The sequence below is a fragment of the Zalophus californianus genome, chromosome X, assembly GCF_009762305.2.
Source record: "Zalophus californianus isolate mZalCal1 chromosome X, mZalCal1.pri.v2, whole genome shotgun sequence".
Taxonomy (NCBI): domain Eukaryota; kingdom Metazoa; phylum Chordata; class Mammalia; order Carnivora; family Otariidae; genus Zalophus; species Zalophus californianus.
Window position 1 is genome coordinate 24,622,361 of NC_045612.1, and position 21,812 is coordinate 24,644,172.

Here is a 21,812-nt window from a genome sequence, read left to right on the forward strand (position 1 = left end):
TCCTGGTTCAGTTTTGGTAGTTTAGACATCTTTAGGAATGCATCCGTTTCTTCCAGATTATCTAATTTGCTGGCATATAGTTGCTCATAATATGTTCTTATAATTGTATTTCTTTGGTGATTGTTGTGATTTCTCCTCTTTCATTCATGATATTATTTATCTGGGTCCTTTCTCTTTTCTTTTTGATAAGTCTGGCCAGGGGTTCATCAATCCTGTTAATTCTTTCAAAGAACTAGCTCCTAGTTTCATTGGTCTGTTCTACTGTTCTTTTGGTTTCTATTTCATTGGTTTCTGCTCTGATCTTTATGATTTCTCTTATCCTAGCCTGGGTTTAGGCTTTATTTGTTGTTCTTTTTCCAGCTTCTTTAGGTGTAGGGTTAGGTTTTGTATTTAAGACATTTCTTGTTTCTTGAGAAAGTCTTGTATTGCTATATACTTTCCTCTTAGCACTGCTTTTGCTGCATTTCAAAGATTTTGAACAGTTGTGTTTTCATTTTCATTGGTTTCCATGAAATTTTTTAATTCTTCTTTAATTTCCTGGTTGACCCATTCATTCTTTAGTAGGATGCTCTTTAGCCTCCATGTATTTGAGTTCTTTCTGACTTTCCTCTTGTGATTGAGTTCTAGTTTCAAAGCATTGTGGTCTGAAAGTATGCAGGGAATGATCCCAAGCTTTTGGTACTGGTTAGGAAGTTGAGGAAGACACAAAGAAATGGAAAAATATCCCATGTTCATGGATTGGAAGAACAAATATTGTGAAAATGTCAATGCTACCTACAGCAATCTACACATTTAATGCAATTCCTGTCAAAATACCATCCACTTTTTTCAAAGAAATGGAACAAAGAATCCTAAAATTTGTGTGGAACCAGAAAAGATCCCAAATAGCCAGAGGAATGTTGAAAAAGAAAAGCAAAGCTGGCGGCATCACAATTCTGGACTTCCACCTCCATTAGAAAGCTGTCATCAGCAAAACAGTATGGTACTGGCACAAAAACAGACACCTAGATCAATGGAACAGAATAGAGAGCCCAGAAATGGACCCTCAACTCTATGGTCAACTAATCTTTGACAAAGCAGGAAAGAATGTCCAATGGAAAAAAGACAGTCTCTTCAACAAATGGTGTTGGGACAATTTTCTTACACCACTCACAAAAATAGACTCAAAATGGATGAAAGACCTAAACGTGAGACAGGAGTCCATGAAAATCCTGAAGCAGAACACAGGCAACAACCACTTCGACCTCAGCTGCAGCAACTTCTTTCTAGAAACATCGCCAAAAGCAAGGGAAGCAAGGGTGAAAATGAGCTATTGGGACTTCATCAAGATAAAAAACTTTTGAATAACAAAGGAAACAGTCAAGAAAACTAAAAGGCAGCGTATGGAATAGGAGAAGATATTTGCATATGTCTTATCAGATAAAGGACTAGTTTCCAAAATCTATAAAGAACTTATCAAAATCAACACCCAAAAAACAAACAAACAAAAAAATCCAGTTAAAAAATGGGAAGAAGATATGAATAGACATTTCTCCAAAGAAGACATACAAATGGCCAACAGACACATGAAAAAGTGCTCAATATCATTCGGCATTAGGGAAATCCAAATCAAAACCTCAGTGAGGTACTGCCTCACACCAGTCAGAATGGCTAAAATTAACAAGTCAGGAAATGACAGATGTTGGTGGGGATGCAGAGAAAGGGGAACCCTCCTACACTGTTGGTAGGAAAGCAAGCTGGTGCAGCCACTATGGAAAACAATATGGAGGTTCTTCAAAAAGTTGAAAATAAAGCTACTGTACAACCCAGCAATTGCACTACTGGGTATTTACCCCAAAGATACAAATGTAGGGATCCGAAGGGGTACGTGCACCCTGATGTTTATAGCAGCAATGTCCACAATACCAAACTATGGAAACAGCCAAGATGTCCATTAACAGATGAATGGGTAAAGAAGATGTGGTATATTTATACAATGGAATATTATGCAGCCATCAAAAAGAATGAAATCTTGCCATTTGCAATGACGTGGTTGGAACTGGAGGGTATTATGCTGAGCGAAATAAGTCAATCAGTGAAAGACATGTATCATATGATCTCACTGATATGAGGAATTCTTAATCTCAGGAAACAAACTGAGGGTTGCTGGAGTGGTGGGGGGTGGGAGAGATGGGGTGGCTGGGTGATAGACATTGGGGAGGGTATATGCTATGGTGAGCGCTGTGAGTTGTGTAAGGCTGTTGAATCACAGACCTGTACCTCTGAAACAAATAATACATTATATGTTAAAAATAAAAGAAGAATATAGCAGGAAGGGAAAAAATGAAGGGGGGAAATCAAAGGGGGATATGAACCATGAGAGATTATGGATTCTGAGAAACAAACTGAGAGTTCTGGGGGGCGTGGGGGGTGGGTTAGCCTGGCGATGGGTAGTAAAGAGGGCACATACTGTATGGAGCCCTGGGTGTTATATGCAAACAATGAATCATGGAACACTATATCAAAAACTAATGACATAATGTATGGTTATTAACATAGCATAATAAAATTAAAAAAATAAAATAATTAAAAATCAGTTTTTATTCAAATGAAAATGAAAATACCACATATATAATTTTGTAGGATGCAACTAAAGGAGTATTTAAAAGAAAATGTATAGTACTAAATAGTTACATTAGAAAGAAAGGTAGGTCTCAAATCAACAACTTTTTTTTAAAAGATTTTATTTATTTATTTGACAGAGAGAGACAAAGTGAGAGAGGGAACACAAGCAGAGGGAGTGGGAGAGGGAGAAACAGGCTTCTCGTGGAGCAGGGAGCCCGATGTAGGGCTCAATCTCAGGACCCTGGTATCATGACCGGAGCTGAAGGCAGACGCTTAACGACTGAGCCTCCCAGGCGCCCCTCAAATCAACATCTGGGTGTCACAGTCTGTTAAGTGTCTGCCTTTGGCTCAGGTCATGATCCCAGGTTCCTGGGATCGAGTGCCACATCAGGCTCCTTGTTCAGCAGGGAGCTTGCTTCTCCCTCTCCTTCTGCCACTCTCCCTGCTTGTGCTCTCTCTCTCTCTGACAAATAAATAAATAAAAACTTTAAAAAAAGAAACTAGAAAGGAACTAATTAATTAAATAGCACTAAATATCACATTATGCCCTTCACCCAGAGTCCCCAAATGTTAATGCTTGAACATACTTGCTAGCCATTGGTTCTTTCCCCTCCCCTTCTCTCTGTAACATTTCAGAGTAAATTGAACACATGATGCCACCTCATCTTTAAATACTTTGGTGGTAACTCTCTCTTTTCAAAAAAAAGGGACCATGATCTTATATAACTACAGCACAATTCTGGAAATTAATGCTCACCTTGTTCCATTTTGCCACTGCCATTCTAATGTCTAGGTCCCACTGAAAAATTACTGATTACATTTAGTTCCATGTGTCTTTAGTCTCCTTTAATATGGAACACATTTTTTTCTGATTTTTTTTCATTTTTTGTGAAGGCAGAAACTGAAAGCTTGTCAGAAAGTTTAAGTGACTTACAAGGTCACAGTTGATAAGCAGCAGGGCCAAGGTTAAATTATCCTTTGACTCCTTTTCTAGTGCTACTTTCCCACTGAAATATAGTCCCACGATCTAGTGTATGTGTGTGTGTTCTATAGTTTTCTCACTTATGTGCCCAAAGACAGATACTGTATCTTACCACATCACCTAAAGCAGTGCAGTAAAGAGAGCATTCAATTGTTGTCCACATTTGACTGTAAGTTAACAAACTATCCTACATACTTGCAATATGACCACCATTTTCATGTGCTGACTGATGACAGTTAACTTCCTCTTCTTCAATTGAAATGATTTATTTAACAGAAAAAAATCCTTGGTAAAATAATTTCATATGTGTGTCAAAACACAGTTTGCTAACCAAGAAGATGTTATGGCTATGTGTCCAATGGTTTGTTACCTGACTTAAACTAAATTATGCTTCATCAAAGAAAAACTGTTTGCTTTAAGGAACTTACCTGAGTGAGAGATTGTCTTTGAGTTTTAAGAGGTGTGAGTTCATTGACATTTTCAGTGTTATTTTTTCAAATGAACTTTACTTTCCTAATAGTGAAATGAAGATATTTTCCCCCCATTCCCCTGCCCATCTAAGTAATGGAATGGGCAAAAGATGTTTGAAATTAAGCAGTCATAAGCAATTTATTACTGAGAAAGAAAAATAAAGTCTTTAAGGAACTTCAATTCTTTCTTCCACACAAACACATAACCCATGCAAATTCAAACTTTCTTGCAATTCAAGTAAGTTCCACAATAGAAGAATAAGCCTCTTAACAAGATTGAATTTGCTATTGTGCATGTTACAAGCTGAACAAACAGAGATTGGGGAAGGCTCTGTTCATTCATGTGCCTCCTTTAAAAAACAAATACTAGTTTAATATAAATGGAAATGAGGGCAACATTAGTGTGAACACAAATCTTGATCCATTGTAACCTAATAATGAAAGCCATACTTTTTTGAGGCTGGATAAATGGATAACGTCATCCATTTTAGAATCTGAATCTTCACTGTTTTGTTAAAATTTTCTTCTTTTCTGAATTTTACTTTGCATGCTGGGATAATGATAAACTCTAGCACTGAAAGTCTTGAATGCTGATAGGCACAACTAAAATAAGGTGATTAGAAATAATGACGCAAAGAAAGGTACAAAGATTACAAAACAAAACCCAAAGGCCAGCTTTGTAAAAATTCTGTCTTTATAATCTTTGTATTATCAAACACCATAGCTAATGGTTGTACTCAAACATTTGCCCTGCTTCAAAGGTGTGATCATAGCAGCATTATTATAGAATTTTTGTTTTGCAAACAGGCAGAATTGAAATGCTTCCCTTAATTTGGGAGATGAGAATTTCTGAAGAGTACGTGGACATGGTTTTTCTTTTTCCTAACTCCAAAGGAAGGACTTCATATAACTCTGTCTTTTTTTTTTTAAAGATTTTATTTACTTATTTGACAGAGAGAGACACAGCGAGAGGGGGAACACAAGCAGGGGGAGCAGGAGAGGGAGAAGCAGGCTTCCCGCGGAGCAGGGAGCCCGACATGGGGCTCTATCCCAGGACCCTAGAATCACGACCTGAGCCAAAGGCAGATGCTCAACGACTGAGCCACCCAGGCGCCCCATAACTCTGTGTCTTAACAGCTTTTAAAAAATAACTTAAATTAAAAAGTTATTTAAAACATGAATGTGCCTCAGTTTTCTGATTTAACTATATAAGTAGTCTTTGGAAAGAAATGACTGGGGGTGGAACACAGAAATAATCAAAATGAGAGCGGGAAAATTTGCTAAATGAGTTTGGTCATCGGTAAATGTGAGCAATACACCGCTATCATTGTATTATTTTGAAGATTACATTAGATAACAAATGTAAAATACCCAGCATAGTGCTTGTGAAGCAAGAGTGAGTATTTGAGAAATAATAGATGTTTTTGTTACTATTACTTGCTAAAACGGCAAATTTCTTCCTAATTTTCCTCTTTCCTGAACTAATATTCAGTAAATAACTTTGCATTATATTTAAAAACATACCATAATTCCTCATTTTTAAAACTGGAAATAGATTTAAAGCAACTAAAATTATATTTGGTTTTATAGAGTGTGAAAGAAATTTTCCTCCTTTATCTATATTTACATCATTTAGTTTGTAACACATTATATATTGCTAATATATGCTGGAGAAATATTTAACAATTTGGGGAAGCCATATTATTTAAGGTGGAATTTATTGCTTTAAATTAGCATAGTAATTTATGAAATGATAATATTTTATGAAAGAACTATACAATGAATGCTGAAGGAAGAGCTTTCCCTATGAGAACATATAGACTGTTATCATCTAGAAAAGCTGACTTTCATTACTGTGACAATTCTAATAGGATAGTCAGAAGGTTTATCGAATACTGAGTTGTATACCATATTTTAAGTGTTATGACAAGTATATTCTTATTTGTATGTGCTATTTTATTTATTTTTACCTTGTATCTTTCTTTAAAGCTTTAAGATAATTTGAAGATACTTGTAAATAATTTGGCCAATACTTTTTTCTCTTGGATCCACACAGACATAATCACAAAATTGGCGCATAGAGAAAAGATTTTCTCAATGTAATTTGAGAAAAGAATTTGGCAAATTCATTGTCTGTCCCAGTATTCACAAGTTCATTATAATTTTGTTATTGATTGGCTTATACAATATATAGAATTTTGAGTTTGTAAAATTGAGCTCAGAAAAATTTATGAGTTGGTTTTTCCTTCTCCAGAATATTACAATCAAAGTAATGTTTAATTACAATAATTTTCTAAATGAAGATGCTAAAACCATTGATAATCTAATAGTTATATGATACTTGCTTTTTTCAAAAGAAATTTTGCAAAATAATTGAAAGAAAATCCATTTTTTAAAAAATATTTTATTTATTTGAGAGAGAGAGACACAGCGAGAGAGAGAACATGAGTGGGGGAAGGGCAGAGAGAGGGAGAAGTGGATTCCCCACTGTGCAGGGACCCCCGACTTGGGGCTCGTTCCCAGGACCCTAGGATCATGACCTGAGCCAAAGGCAGATGCTTAACCAACTGAGCCACCCAGGTGCCCCAGAAAATCCATTTTTGAAAGTCTACTCTTCTCAAAATAATGTTTATTATGGTTGAAAAAATATTTTTCTCAACTTTTATAATCCAGAGATAAGTAAAGTTCCTCAAGTTTTAGGTTTATGTATAACTATTCTCTTCCTCTTCTTTACCCCTAAACTCCTCTACTAAGCCGTTGATAAATACTACTAAACATTTAAATGAAAAGAAGGACTTTGGCATTTAAAAATAACCAATTGATTTACCAAGTGGTATTTGAGAAAATTTACTTTTGATATGAAAGTGTTAACTTTTGGCACATGGTACAGCTTCTTGTACTTATTTAAATGAGTTGAATGTTAGTTTTCTCTAAAAAAAATCTCAAAAAAGATTATCAAAGAACCGATTAAGTTAATTAGACTGGGGATTCCCAGCTGCTGTGTTGTTGCTTGCTAGGAACCATAATAAAACAATTAGGATTAATTAAAAATCTGCATGATTGATTAGGATATATGAACTAGCATGTGATTGTCACAGCTAATAACTCTGGGCCTACCAGTGCTACCCCTGATCAGCCCATGCTTTCATGACACAATTGGACAATTTTGAAACATTGCTGAAGTTATACTATAGCATGCCTTCTGTAATGGGCTTTTCTAATGCTTAGGTTCTTTGCCTTGCCTGGGCTGAAATAACAGTTCATTTCTGTGCTTCTTGTTACCTGAGATAAATTTCAATGTTACAACAAGGTAACTTGGTAACATGGCTGCAGAAAAATGTTCATGCACCAGTATCTTCAAATTTCATTTAGAATGTAGACTAGCTACCAAAAAGTAAAACTCAAGCCAAATCAAACAAAGGAAAGCAAGAAATCACACTAAACTATAAAAATAAGCCACTAGGAATTTGGTAGTCTTTTCCATTCAGACCCTAACATTTTAAAGGATTAATCCATAAACATCTAGATCTAGGACAAGAGGGTATAACATGACTTTTATTTTTCTAACTTGATTTTCTAGGACCAATAAATACCAGTTATATTCTTAAGAGTCTCTCCACTCATTCAGGGTTCTTTTCTAAGAACAAGCCAAGGGTGATCTTTGAAAAAATTGTTACAGTAGCCAAAGTTTGACTTTAGGGGTTCTATATCTCATTAGTAGTTAAGTTTTTCCTCTAACTTTTTTTCAGTAATTCCTTGCTCCAAGTCTCAAATTTTCTCAATCCACTGTACCGTTTCCCCTAAAGATAACACAGAGATTCTGATCATCAGGTCTAGATGTTTCTCAGCCTCATTGTCCCTCCTTTCCCCTTAGTTGGGTACACTCAACTTGTAACTGCAAGTTTAAACTCTGACCTGATGTACGAATAATTAGAAGGACATGACACTTTGGTTCCACAAAGCTTAGCATTCAAGAAAAATGAAAAAATAATAACAAGAACACATAATCCTAATGCTCTAACACAACTGAGACATTTTTACATAATTTTACTCATAGTTTACATATCAATTTTTGTTCTATTATTTTCCCTTAATGTTACATCATAATTATTTATATACTTTCATAGTCTTAATGATTAGTATTTTAATATGTTTTTCCTTTTGACATGCTTATATACCAAAATTTATTAAATCATTTTACTAAGCAATTAATTATGTCTGGTATTTCTTCTATAGGTAAATGTTATTTTTAATTTTTTAACTTTAAGTTTTTATTTAAATTCCAGGTACTTAATGTACTATGTTACATTAGTTTCAGGTGTACAATATAGTGATTCAACAATTCCATACATCACCCAGTGCTCATCACAAGTGCACTCCTTAATCCCCACCACCTATTTCATCTATCCTCCCACTCATCTCCTCTCTGATAATCATCAGTTTGTTCTTTATAATTAAGAGTCTGTTTTTTGGTTTGTCTCTCTCCCTCCCTCTCTTTTTTTCCCTTTTGCTCATTTGTTTTTTTCTTAAATTCCACATATGAGTGAAATCATATGGCATTTGTCTTTCTTTGACTTATTTTGCTTGACATAATACTCTCTAGTTCCATCCATGTTGTTGCAAATGGAAAGATTTCATTCTTTTTTATAACTGAGTAATATTCCTGTGTGTGTGTGTGTGTGTGTGTGTATTATAATGCTGCTATAAACATTGGGGTTCATGTATCCCTTTGAATTAGAATTTTTGTATTCTTTGGGGAAATACCCATTAGTGCAATTGCTGGATCATAAAACAGTTCTATTTTCACTTTTTGAGGAACCTCCAAACTGTTTTCCACAGTGGCTGCACCAGTGTGCATTCCCAACAGTGCAAAAGGGTTCCTTTTTCTCCACATCTTTGCCAACACCTGTTGTTTCCTGTGTTATTCATTTTAGCCATTCTGACAGGTGTGAAGTGATACCTCATTATAGTTTTGATTTGCATTTCCCTGATGGTGAGTGATGAGCAACTTTTCATATGTCTGTTCACCATCTGTATGTCTTCTCTGAGAAGTGTTTGTTCATGTCTTCTGCCCATTTTTTAATTGGATTATTTCTTTTGAGGGTGTTGATTTGTATAAATTCTTTATATTTTTGCATACTAACCCTTTATTGGATATATCATTTGCAAATATCTTCTCCCATTCAGTAGGTTGTATTTTAGTTTTTTGACCATTTCCTTTGTGCAGAAGCTTTTCATTTTGATGTAGTCTTAATAGTTTATTTTTGCTTTTGTTTCCTTGCCTCAAGAGACATATCTAGAAAGATTTGCTACTGCTGATGTCTAAGAGGTTATTGCCTGTGTTCTTTTTTAGGGTTTTTATGGTTTCAGGTCTCACATTTAGGTCATAAACTATTTTGAATTTTTTTTGTGTGTATGGTGTAAGAAGTGGTCCAGTTTCTTTCCTTTGCATGCTGCTGTCCAGTTTTCCCAACACCATTTGTTGAAGAGACTGTCTTTTTTCCATTGGATACTCTTTCCTGCTTTGTCAAAGGTTAATTGACCATATAGTTGTGGGTTTATTTCTGGGTTTTTTGTTTTGATCCATTGATCTATGTGTCTATTTTTGTGCCAGTACTATATTATTTTGATTACTACTGCTTTATAATATAACTTGAAGTCTGGAAGTGTGATGCCTTCAACTTTGCTTTTCTTTTTCAAGATTGTTTTTGCTATATGAGGTCTTTTGTGGTTCCACACAAATTTTAGGATTGTTTGTTCCGCCTCTGTGAAAAATGCTGTTGGTATTTTGATAAGGATTGCATTATATGTGTAAATTGCTTTGGGTAGTATAGACATTTTAACAATATTTGTTCTTCCAATCCATGAGCATGGAATGTTTTTCCACTTCTTTGTGTCATCTTCAATTTTTTTCAACAGTGTTTTATAGTTTTCAGATTACAGGTCTTTCACCTCTTTGGTTAGGTTTATTCCTAGATATGGGTTTTGGTGCAATTGTAAATGGGATTGTTTTCTTAATTTCTCTGTCTGCTGTTTTATTATTGGTGTATAGAAATGCAGCATATTTCTGTACATTGATTTTTCATTGTGTGAGTATGGAATTCATTTATCAGTTCTAGCAGTTTTTTGGTGGGATCTTTCAGATTTTCTATATATAGTATAATATCATCTGCAAATAGTTCTACTTATCAATTTGGATGCCTTTTATTTCTATCTGTTGTCTGATTGCTGTGGCTAGGATTTCCTTTTTTTTTTTTTTCTTTTTTTGGACAGTTATTTTATTTTATTTTATTTTATTTTATTTTTTATTTTTGATATAGTGTTCCATGGTTCATTGTTTGCATATAACACCCAGTTCTCCATGCAATACATGCCCTCCTTAATACCCATCCTATGTTGAATAAAAGTGGTGAGAATGGACATCCTTGTCTTGCTCCTGACCTTAGGGGAAAATATCTCAGTTTTTCCCCATTAAGAATGATGTTAGCTGTGGGATTTCTATACATGGACTTTATGTTCAGGCGTGTTCCCTCTAAACCTACTTTGTTGAGGGTTTTTATCATGAATGATGCTGTACTTTGTCTCTATACACCATTTCAGTGGATGTTTTAATGTATACTTTTTATTCTACTGTTAAATTATTTTCTTAAGAGAATACTTAGCAGTGGGGTTACTAGGTCAAAGAGTATGTATATTTGTAACACATAATTTACATTGTCATATTGCTTTCTAAAAAGCTTACTCCAATTTGTAATGCCACTCAAGTTGAAATACATTAACACCTTACCAGTACAAGTTATTACCTTTATAACTATGTTTGTGCTTTTGTAAGTTATCAAGATGACTCCAGTTTGATTACTCTTCATGAGGATTCACATTTTCCAACATATTCAAACACTAATTTTCCATTATGAGAAATATATCTTCAAATTCTATGTCCATTTTTCTATTGAGAACTTGATGTTGTTTGTATAAAGTTGATTATATTCTTTAAATATCATACATGCAAACATTGTGTTGTAAACCCTGTAAATATTTTCCACAATTTCTAGCTGATTTTTGTATTATTTAATTATTATTTTATGGTTTTTAATTTTTATATTTGAATATGGGTTTGAATTCAAATATGGTTTCAAATGTGAAGATTGTAATGTCTATTACTTCAACAGAAAAAAATATATTTTTAAAGATTTTATTTATTTGACAGAGAGAGAGAGAGAGACAGTGAGAAAGGGAACACAAGCAGGGGGATTGGGAGAGGGAGAAGCAGGCTTCCCGCCGAGCAGGGAGCCCGATGTGGGGCTCGATCCCAGGACCCTGGGATCATGACCTGAGCCAAAGGCAGACGCTTAACGACTGAGCCACCCAGGCATCCCTCAAAGAGAAAATATTTTTGCACAAATATAAATATTCTACTCTATTTTTGTTGATTTTCTATAACTTGATGATTTTTTCCTAGTCCACCTAGAGTATATGTTGTTGAATTTACACAGCATATTTAGGCTATTTATTTATCTACTACTAACTTAAAAAAAACCTTAAAGATCACAGGTTTTACAATGCTATAGACTAGGTTTCAAATTCATGTTGTTACTTAAGAGCTGTGCCATGTTGGCCAGATTATTTAACCTCACTGAACCACAACCTTTTGTCTATAGATTGTAACACTTGACTTGCAGGATCATTGTGAGGATTGAGAATTATGCAAATAAAATATCTGACATATAAAAGACATTCAATAAATGGTCATTTTTATTAAAGATGCAACACAATTGTAGCTGGGTTTATTTCTGGACTTCATGTTTTACATAGTTGTATTTTTGTGTCTATACACAAAAAACATTTTGTTTCAAATAATTAAAATTAATAAGTGGATAGCTACATTCAAAAGAATGAAACTGGACCACTTTTTTACACCATACAAAAAATAAATTCAAAATGGATTAAAGGCCTATATGTGAGACCTAAAACTATAAAACTCCTAGAAGAATACATAGGCAGTAATTTCTTTGACACCAGCTGTAGAAGCATTTTTCTGGATATATCTCTTCAGGCAAAAGAAACAGAAGCAAAATTAAGCTATTGAAACTACACTAAAATAAAAAAGCTTTTCTGCAGTGAAGGAAATCATCAACAAAACAAAAAGGCAACCTACTGAATGGGAGAAGACATTTGTAAATGATATATCCAATAAGGGGGATAATATCTAAAATATATGTTATACAACTCAACACCAAAAAACCCCAGAAAAAACAACAAAACAGCATATTCCAATTTAAAAATGGGCAGAGGACCTGAATAGACATTTTTCCAAAGAAGACATACAGACGACCAACAAACACATGAAAAGATGCTCAACTCACTAATTATCAGGGAAATGTAAATCAAAATCACAATGAGATACCATCTCTCACCTGTTAGAATAGCTAAAATTAAAAAATACCCACAAGAAATAACAAGTGTTGGCAAGGATGTGGAGGAAAAGAAATTCTTGCTCATTCACTATTGGTGGGAATGTGACTTGAGGCAGCCACTGTAGAAAATAGTATGGAGGTTCCTCAAAAAATTAAAAATAGGATTATCGTATGATCCAGTAATTCCACTACTGAGTATTTACCTAAAGAAAATGAAAACATTAATTCAAAAGATATGTATACCCTTATATTTATTGCAGCATTATTTACAATAACCTAGATATGGAAGCAATCCAAGTGTTCACCCATAGATGAATGGATAAAGATGTGGTATAGATATAAATATATTCAATGAAGTATTACTGAGCCGTAAAAAAAGAATAGATCTTGCCATCCATAGGTGAATCTACAGGGTATAGTGCTAAGTGAAATAAGTCATACAGAGAAAGACAAAATACCATATTTCACTCATATGTGAAATTAAAGAAACAAAACAAACAAGCAAAGAGAAAGTGACAAACAAAAAAAATAGTCTTAAATACAGAGAACAAACTGGTGATTGTCAGAGGGAAGGTGGGTAGGAAGATGGGTGAAATAGGTTAAGGGAATTAAGAGTATACTTATTATATGTATTGAATGGAGCACTGGGTGTTATATGCAAACAATGAATCATGGAACACTACATCAAAAACTAATGACATAATATATGGTGATATAACATAATAAAATAAAATAAAATAACTAATGATATAATGTATGGTGATTAATAACATAATAAAATAAAATTAAATAAAGAGTATACTTATCTTGATGAGCACTGGATAATGTATAGAATTGCTGAATCACTATATTGTACACCTGGAACTAATATAACACTGCATGTTAATTATACTTCAATAAAGAAAACCATTTAAAAAATCAATTTTACAGACCTTCTCCCACTGTATTAATCTTTTTTCAAAAAATAATCTTCATGTTTTAACAGTTTTAAATGTGTAGAAAAATGCAGATAATAGAGAGAGTTACCATGTAGACTACATCTAATTTTCCCTATTATTATTATCATCATCATTATTATTATCATCATCTAACATTAGCATGGTTCATTTATCACAATGAACCAATAATGAGACATTAAAATTAATAAAAGTCCATATTTTCTTTAGATATTCTTAATTTTTACCTAACACCCTTTCCCCCATAACTCTAATTTCTTAATTATGGAATGAATATATATATATCATAAAATTTGCCATTTTACCCATTTTTAGTGTTCAATTCAGTGGCATTAATTACATTCACAATGTTGTGTGACCATCACCACTACCTATTTCTCAAATTTTTCGATCATCCCAAATAGAAACTCTGTATAGAAATCTGCTCTCATTAATCGATACTTCCCATTCTTCCCTCTTTCTAGCCACTAGTAACTACCAATCTACTTCTTATTTCTATAAATTTGTCTATTCTTAATATTTTGTGTAAGTGGAATCATAAAATATTTGCCCTTTTTGTTTCTGGTTTATTTTACTTAGCATGTTTTCAAGGTTCGTCCATGTTGCATGTAACAGAACATCATTCCTTTTGATGGCTGAATAATATTCCATTGTATAATATATACTTGATTTTGTTTCTTCAGTCATCTGTTGATAAACTTTTGGGTTTTTTTCTAACTTGTGGCTATTGTAAATAATGCTGAAATGAATACTGGTATACAAGTAAGTATGTCTTTGAGTTCTTGTCTGAGATTCTTTTGGGCACATACCAAAGAATTGAATTGCTGGATCATATGGAAATTTTATGCTTAGATTTTCGAAGAACTGCCAAATTGTTTTTCCCAGCAGCTATACCATGTTCTAGTCTCACCAGAAATGTACAAGGATTCCAATTTCTCTGCATCCTCACTAACACTTGTTATTTTTAATTTTTTTTTAAATTATAGCCTTGCTAGTGGGTATGAAAGGGTACCTCATTGTGGTTTTGATCTGCATTGTCCAAATGACTAATGATTTTGACTATTTTTCCTATGCTTATTGGTCATTCCTATATCTTCTTTAGAGAAAAGTCCATTCAAATTATTTGCCCATTTTTAAATTGGGTTGTCTTTCTGTTGAAGGGTTGTTAAGAGTTTCTTAGATATTATGGATATTGAATTCATATCAGATACATAATTTGCAAATATATACTCCAATTCTTTAGATTATCTTTTCACTTTCTTGATAATGTTCTCTGAGACACAAAAACTTTTAATTTTGCTGGAGCCCATTTATCTGTTTTTATTTTTACTATTTTTTTATAATTTTGGTCTCATGTCTAAAAAGACATTGTTAAATCTAAGGTTATGAAGATTTAACCCTATGTTTTCTTGTAAGTTTTATGGGTTTTAAGTCTTATATTTAGGATGCTGATAAATTTTGAGTTAATTTTAGTATATGGTATGAGGCAGCAGTCCAACTTCATTCTTTTGCATGTGGATATCCAGTTGTCTCAGCACCACCTGTTGAAGATTATTCTTTACCCATTGGATGGATTTGCTATACTTGTCAAAAATCAACTGACCATTGATTTATGAGTTTATTTTTGGGCTTTCAATTCTATTCCATTGGTCTATATGGATATACTTATGCAAGTACCACACTGTCTTGATTACAGTAACTTTGTAGTGAGTCCTTCAAATTTATTCTTTTTCAAGATTGTTTTTGCTATTCAGGGCCCTTGCAACTCCATATGAATTTGAGGATAAGCTTTTAGTTCTGCAGAAATGAGGCTGTTGGGTTATTTTATATATTGTGGAATTATCACAATAGGTCTAGTTAATATCCATCCTCATACAGAGTTATAAATTTGTTGTGATACTTTTAATACCTACTCTTAGCAACTTGCAAATATGTGATACAGTAGTATTAACTATAGCAGCAATTTATTTTTGTAGATTTGAAATAGAAAGATAGATCAATTGGATGGATGAATGTATGGATGGATGGATGCATCGTAGGTAGTTAGATGACAGATCAGTGAAGGGATAAATGAATGGATAAATAGCCCAAAACTGGATTATACAACACAAGTTATTGAATAATAAATGGCATTTATTTTACTGGAAATTAAGGGGAGAAAATGAAGTTAAAGTATAATCAAAGGATTGTACTTTCAATATTTGTTCACAAAAATATTTTAATTTTAAGATTTCTCCATACTTAAGATTATGAAAGACATTAAACTGTGGAGATCATCATTAATTTTTTTAATTTATTTTTTAAAATTTTAATTCCAGTTAGTTAACATGCGCTGTAATATTAGTTTCAGGTATATGATATAGTGATTCAACACTTTCATACACCACCCAGTGCTCATCACTACAAGTGCACACCTTAATCCCCATCATCTATTTCACCCATATCTCTGTCCCCCTTCCTTCTGGTAAACATCATTTTGTTCTCTATAGTTAGGAGTTTATTTCTTAATTTGTCTTTCTCTCTCTCTTTTTTTCCCTTTGGTTGTATGTTTTGTTTCTTAAATTCCACATATGTGTGAAATCATATGGTATTTATCTTTTTCTGACTGACTTATTTCACTTAGCATTATACTCTCTAGCTTCATTCATGTTGCTGTAAATGGCAAGATTTCATTCTTTTTTATGGCTGAATAATATTTCATTGTATATATTATAACCTCTTTTCTATCCATTCATCAAATTAATCAATCAAGAGACACTTGGGGTGCTTCCATATCTTGGATATTGTCAATAATATTGTGATCAACATAGAGGTGCATGCAACCCTTTGAATTAATATGCTTGTATTCTTTGGGTAAATATCCAGTAGTGCAATTGCTGGATCATAGGGTAGCTCTATTTGTAACTTTCTGAGGAACCTCCATACTGTTTTCCACAGCAGCTGCACAAGTTTACATTCCCACCAACAGGGCAAGAGGGTTCCTTTTTCTCAACATTCTCACCAATACCTGATGTTTCTTGTGTTAATTTTAGCCATTCTGACAGGTGTGAGGTGATATCGCATCACAGTTTTGAGGCGGTTGAAATTTTAATGAGGATTGCACTCCATGTATACAACACTTTGAATAGTATTGACACCTTAACAATATCAAGTCTTCCTATACATGAATGCAGGATGTCTTTCCATTTGTTTAGGTCTTGTTCAAGTTCTTTCAGCAATGTTCTGGACCTTTCAGTGTAAAACTCATTCACCATCCTGGTTATATTTATCCATAGGAATTTTATTTTTCTAGATGCTGTTATAAATGAAATTATTTTCTTAGTTCCCTTTTTCGATTGTTAATTGCTGGTGTATAGAGACACAACTGATTTTTATGTGTTTATCTTATATCCTATAACTTTGCTGAATTAATTTATTACTTCTAGTAGCTTTGTTGTGGATTCTTTAGGATTTTCTATACATTCACCATGTCATCTGTGAATACAGATAGTTATAATTCTTCCTTTCCAATTTGGATTCCTTTTATTTGTTTTTACTGTTTAATTGCTCTGGCTAGAACTTCCAATACAATGTTGAGTAGCAACGGTGAAACATGCATCCTTGTCTTGTTCCTGATCTTAGGGGAGAAGCCTTAATTCTTTCACCATTGAATATAATGTTAGTTGTGGATTTTTTATGAATGCTCTTTATCATGTTGAGGAAGTTCCCTTCTATTCCTACTTTTTTGGGTGTTTTTATTACAAAAACATTTTGGATTTCTTAAATGTATTTTCTGTATCAATTAAGATTTTGTTGTTGTTCTATTAGTGTGATGTATTATATTGATTGATTTCCTTATGTTGGACCATCATGCATTCCTGGAATAAATCCCACTTGGTCATGGTATGTAACTTTTTTAATATTCTGTTGAATTGGGTCTAATAACAAAATATAGAGTTTTTTACATCTATATTCATAACATATTTTGGTCTATAATATAATTTTCTTGTTATGTCTTTTTTTTTAAAGATTTTATTTATTCATGAGAGACAGAGAGAGAGAGACAGAGAGAGAGGCAGAGGGAGAAGCAGGCTCCCAGGGAGCAGGGAGCCTGATTTGGAACTCGATCCCAGGACCCTGGGATCATGACCTGAGCTGAAGGCAGACGTTCAAACATCTGAGCCACCCAGGCGCCCTCTTGTTATGTCTTTATCTGGCTTTGGAATCAGGATAATGTTGGGCCCATATAGAGTATAAGATGGACTGATGTTAACTTTTCTTTAAATATTTGGAAGAATTCACTAGTGAAGCCATTTAGTCTTGGATTTTCCTTATTGGAAAGATTTGATTACTGATTCAGGCTCTTAGTTGTTATAGGTTTGCTGAGATTCTCTACTTCAATTTCAGTCAGCTTAGGTAATTTGCATATTACTAGGAATTTGTTCATTACATCTAGGTTACCTGATTTATTCACAGTATCCTGGTATGTCCTTTTTATTTGTTCGAGGTTGGTAGTAATGTACACATTTATGTTTTTGTGATTTTAGTTGAGTTTTCTGTTTTCTGTTTTTTGGGACAGTTTATTTATTTGTTTATTATTTTACTGTTAATATACTAATTTGATTAATTATAAATATTAATTACCATATTTAGTAATTGTTTCATTCATTCTACCAGGTTTAAGTTTATGATTCTCTTCTTTTCCTAGTTCCTCAATATGTACTATTAGATTATTCATTTGCAACATTTCTTTTTTTTAATATAAGAATTATAACTATAAATTTCCCTCAATATTACCTTCACTACATCCATAAGTTGTGGCATGTTGTATTTTTGTTGTCATTCATCTCTAAGTGCTTTCTAATTTCCCTTGTCATCTATTTTTTTAAAGAGTTTATTTATTTGACAGAGAGAGACACAGCGAGAGAGGGAACACAAGCAGGAGGAGTGGGAGAGGGAGAAGCAAGCCTCCCACTGAGCTGAGAGCCCAGTGCGGGGCTTGATCCCAGGACCCTGGGATCATGATCAGAGCCGAAGGCAGATGCTTAACAAGTGAGCCACCCAGGCACCCCTTGTTATCAGTTCTTTGACCCACTGGTTTTTAAGAGTCAGCTTTAAAATTTTTACATATTTGTGCATTTTCCAATTTTCTTTCTTTTATTGGTTTTCAGATTTATTCCATTGTGTATAGAGAAGATACTTTGTATTATTTAAATATTTTTTTTAATTTATTGAGACTTGTTCTGTAGTGTAATATGTGATCTATCCTGGAGAATTTTGCATGTGTACTTGAGAATAACATGTATTCTCTTGTTGGATGGTGTCTCAGGCAATTCAGGCTGCTATAACAAAAATACCATAAACTTGGTAACTTAAAAACAATAGAAATTTATTTCTCAGAATTCTGGTAGTTGGGAAGTTCAAGATCAAGACACTAGCAGGTTCAGAGGCTGCTACCTGGTGCATAGATGGCTGTCTTCTTGCTGTAACCTTATGTGGTAGAACAGGCAAGGAAGTTCTCTGGGGTCTCGTTTATAAGGGTACTAATCCAAATTATGAGACCTGTGCCCTCATGACCTAATCAGTCCCCAAATGCTCCATCTCCTAATACCATTGCATTACTTAGTTAGGATTTCACTATGTGAATTTGAGGGGGACATATTCAGTCTATAGCAGGTGGAGTTTTCTATATATATCTGCTAGGTCTAGTTGGTTTATAGTGTTATTTACATCCTTTATTTCCTTATTGATCTTCTGCCTAGATGTTCTATACTGTATTGAAATTAGGGTATTAAAGTCTCTGTTACTGTAGAGCTATTTTCCCCTTCAGTTATATCAGTGCTTGATTTATACATTTTTGGGTTATAAGTTTGGTGTTTATGTGTTTATAATTGTTATTAAGCTCCCAATGAACTAACCTTTTTATCAATATACAATGTCCTTCTTTTACTCTTGTAAGAGCTTTTAACTTAAAGTTTACTGGGTCTGATATCAGTATAGCTACCACAGCTCTCTTTCAATTTTTATGTCCATAAATTATCTTTTTCCATTCTTTCACTTTCAATCTACTTGCATCATTAGATCTAAAGTGAGTCCCCTGTAGACAGCTTATAGCGGGTCCTGATGTTTTTTAATCCATTCTGCCAATATCTGCCTTTTGATTGGATAATTTAATCCAGTTACAATGAATGTAGTTATTGATAAGGAAGGACTTACTTTTGCCATTTTTTTTTTCTATATGCCTTACAGATTTTTTGGTACACTTTTTCCTCCACCATTACATTCTTTTTTTTTAAGATTTTATTTATTTATTTGAGAGAGAGAGAGAATGAGAGATAGAGAGCACGAGAGGGAAGAGGGTCAGAGGGAGAAGTAGACTCCCCACTGAGCAGGGAGCCCAATGTGGGACTCGATCCCAGGACTCCAGGATCATTACATTCTTTTTATAATTTTTTAAAAAAAATTTGTTTATTTGAGAGAGAGAGAGAATATCAAGCAGACTCTACCCTGAGTGTGGAGCCCCAAGGCAAAGCTCCATCTCACAACACTGAGATCATGACCTGAGCTGAAATCAAGAGTGGGACGCTTAACTGACTGAGCCACCATGGCACCCTTCCACTACAACATTCTTATTCATTCAGTGAATTTATTTTAGTGGACACTTTTGATTTCCTTCTAATTTCCTTTTGTGTATAGTCTATATTGTTGTTGTCACCATTGGATTTGCATTTAACATCCTAAATACATAACTATCTAATTTGAATTTTACCAACTTAACTGCTGAGTATATAAAAAAATCTACTTCTATACACTCTGTTTTTTCTCATGCTATTATTGTCACATCTTCATAAAGTGAGTTCCTATTAATGTATTTATAATTTCTTATACTTTTGTCTTTTAAATCATGTAATAAAAATAACATTAGAAAAAAATACTATAATACTGATTTTTGTATTCACCCATTTACCTTTTTTGGAAATCTTCATTTCTTCATAAAGATTTGAGTTACTGCCTAGTTTCCTTTCATTTCATCCTGGGGACCACCTTTAACATTTCTTATAGGGCAGGTCTAATGGTAATAAATTCCTTCACCTGTTGTTTACCTGGAAATGTCTTAATTCCCCTCTCATTTTTGAAAGAATTTTGCTGGATATAGAATTTTTGATTGATAGTTGTTTTTTTTTTCTTTCAGCACATTAAATATATTTTCTCATTGCCTTTTGACCTCCATGGCTTCTGATAAGATATCAACTATTTGAACTTTTCAGTACTGGGTATGATGTTAGCCATGGATTTGTCATATATGGCCTTTATTATCTTTTCCAGTCTTTACTGACTGGTTTTGGCAGGTAAAACCTTCTCTTGTCAGGTCCCTAAACTAATGGAATTTCCCCCAAAAATGTAGTCAAGTGAGGTTGGAACAAGCCATGTGCTGCTGGGTCTGCAGTAGGGTTCACAGTTGTTTCCATTATCAGGGACTTGGTAGGTATGGCTCTAGTCTTGTCCCTGGGTTGACAGAACTGCCTCCAGGATCTTGGCCAGGAGGACTAACACTGGCTCAGAGTCCACATCAGGGTTCACAGTTTGGTTAGCAGAATATGGGTCTGTTTCCAGGTGTGTCTCCTATCAAGTCCCTGGAAAGACTCCTGAAGGGTCATTTGCCAGGTCCCTGGGCATTCAGGATTGGCCCCAAATTGTGCTTAGGTAATGTTGGAACAAAGGGCTTTTTCAGGGTCCACAGCCAGGACTGAAGTCTGCAGACCTGCATCTGAAAATATAAATGGGTATGTCTCCCTTCTAGTCCTTGAAAAGCACAACTTCTCCAAGACTGTGGCTGAGAGAGCCTAAAGCCATGTTGTGGACCACTTCAGGGTCCATAGTCAAGACTGAATTTAGGGGTCCTGTCACTTGAAGCACAAAAGGATGTGATTCCTCCTGGGTTACCTTTTAGATAGTACCAGTGGCAGTACCAGGGCCAAATGGGGTTGTAACTAAATCCATAGTGGGATGGAGCTGTTCCTAGGTCTGTCTCCAGGTCCTTTGTTAATGAGTCTGCCATCTGGGCATGGGCCTGACTTTTCAAAATGACCCTCTTGGTGTTGGGTTCCCTGGAGTTTTGCAACCTCCTACCTAGATTCTAGAACTCCCACAAAGGCACAAAGTTTGTGGATGACTGTCAAATTGTTGTTTCTGTAGTGGGATGCCACAGGGGATCTCTTATTTCACCCCTCTAAGCATTTTTTTTAATTAGAGAAGGGGGAGGGGGAAGAGGGAAAGAGAGAGAAAGAATCTTAAGCAGGCTCCATGCCCAGGGCAGAGCCCAACATGGAACTTGATCCCACAACCCTGAGATCATGACCTGAGCCAAAATCAAGAGTTGTATGCTTAACTGACTGAGCCACCCAGG